Below are 2,347 nucleotides of genomic sequence, written 5' to 3' on the forward strand. Positions count from 1 at the left end.
CGGGGGCTCGGGGCGTCCGGGCGCGGCGCCCAGCGCAGCGACCCTGCCCAGGCGGCGACCCTGCAGCTCGGCTCCGGCACCGGCTTCACCCGCCGCTCTGCCCGCGACGACTTCCTGGAGAGCGTGCGACGTCACGACCAGGGGCGGGTCCGACGTACGACGCGTGCGTGCATGCGTGCGCGCACACTGGAGCGCGTGTGAACACCTGCGCGCTCGTGGTGCCGGGAGACGCTGCTTCTGCGATGCACGCTGGTACCGTCCTGGAACCGAACCCGTGGGCTGCACGCGAAGAACCGTACCGACGCCCGTGTGTCCTGGGAGCACGGCGCCGTGGAGCCGCGAGTCCCGCCACGCAGAGCGGGCCGTGTTCCCAACCCGTTACGCTCGGGAACCACGCGTCCGGGCATGCAATACGGGTGGCTTCTCTCGGTTCCCGTCGCGCTTTGAGTGTCTCGATGTCACGAAACTACAAGTCCCGGCATGCCTTGCGCGCCCCAGGGGCGGAGCCAGAGGGCTCCCGGCGTCCCGGTAGCCCGCCCACCCAAGCCTGTCCGGCCACGCCGCTTCGATTTCGGGCGCCGGAGATCGTCTTTTCCTCGGACCCACCCCGGTCCCCGACTCCGCAGCGCCCTCGAGCCTGAGCCACGGCTTGGAGGCCGTCGGGGAGCTCACCGTCCCAGTGTCGCTGTGGGTCGCGATTACAGGAACGCGTGTTCCTCCTAAGAGAGGAAAATCGCTTAGGAGCCTGGGAAGAAAGGCGCTCCATCGTGTCAGCCTGAAGTAACGGGACTCCATAGATGGGAAGAGGTGAGGGTGGCACGAAGTGAGGGTGGGAAGAGGTGAGGGTCGGATGAGGTGATGGTGGGAAGAGGTGAGGGTGTGGTGAGGTGATGGCAGGATGAGGTGAAGGATAGGGTGATGGGATGAGTTGAGGGAGGGATGAGGTGGAGGATGAAATGAAGCTGGGGGAGGTGATGGTGGGATGAGGTGAGGGAGGCGTGAGGTAAAGGATGAGGTGAGGATGGGATGAGCTTAAGGCGTGTTGAGATGAGAGTGGCATGAAGTGAAGCATGAGGTGGAGGTGGGATAAGGGGAAGAATGTGGTGAGGGTGGGAGGAAGTGAAAATGGGATGAGGTGGAGGTGGGATGAGGTGAAGTATGAAGTTAGTGTGGGATGAGGATGAGGTAGAATGAAGTGTAGAATTAGGTGAAGGTGGGATGAGACGGGGGGGGGAGAAGTGAAGAATGAGATGATGGTGAGCTGAGGTGGGGGGAGGATGAGGTGGAGGATGAGGTGAAGGTGGGATGAGATGGTAGGAAGAGATGAAGGTGAGATGAGGTGAGGATGGGATGCAGTGCTGTAGGATGAGGAGTAGGATGAGAAGTGGGATGAGGTTTAGGATTCGATGAAGGTAAGATGAGGGGTAGGTGGGAAGCCCAGGTAAGGCGTTCGTGGCCCTGATGCGTAGATGGTCCTGTCAGCAGCAAAAGTGGGCTATTGAAGAAGAGGCAGTTCCAGTGTGTCAAGCATTTATATTAAAATAGCATCCCCTGCTAATCGACTGTACATTGTTCTTTGTTCACACATTCAGCATTAGGAAGATGACAGGGAGGCTCTGGTCAGGAATGCCTTCTCCCTGTGGCCGGGCGTGGAGTCTCTCTGGGCTTGATAAGTCTGGAGTTTTCACACAGCTCAGACCCTCTGAGCTAGTTTTCTTTTCAATCTCAGTGTCGGCAGTATACTCTCTTTTTGTGCCTATCTATCCTTGCATATGCACATTTTATATGCAGTCGAATTATTCTGATTTGCTTTTCTCTTCACATATAGCATATGTGGTGGCTTTTCTCGTATTACTAAATGTTTTGGAAACCGCCAATCTAAAGGGAAGAAGCTGAGGCAAAGTCAACAGGAGTTCCATTTGAACCAAGCTTGAGAATTGCAACCCATAAGCACAGATTCAGGTTGCCCTGAATATTTTTGACAAAAATACCAAACTCTAAAATACTTTAAAAGGTTTATTCTGAGATAAATGTGAGTGACCTAGGCTTGTGGCACCATCCCAAGAGGGCCTGAGAACATGTACCCCAAATGGTTAAATTGCAGCTTGGCTTTATACTTTTATGAAGACAGAAGTTACAGGCAAAACTTAAATCAATATGTGTGAGATTTACATTGATTGGGCCTAGAAAGTGGGGCATCTTTATGCGGGGGTTTGCAAGTCATACATAGGTGGGTTCAACAATTTTATGATTGATGAGTGAAAGAGTTCAGCTCTGTCTGAAGAATTTGAAATCAATAAAAGAAACTCTTGAGTTAAAATAAGGGAAATGTGGAAGCCTCTATGTA

Source organism: Carlito syrichta, unplaced genomic scaffold (assembly GCF_000164805.1).
Source record: "Carlito syrichta isolate Samal-C Ts95f unplaced genomic scaffold, Tarsius_syrichta-2.0.1 Scaffold100632, whole genome shotgun sequence".
Taxonomy (NCBI): domain Eukaryota; kingdom Metazoa; phylum Chordata; class Mammalia; order Primates; family Tarsiidae; genus Carlito; species Carlito syrichta.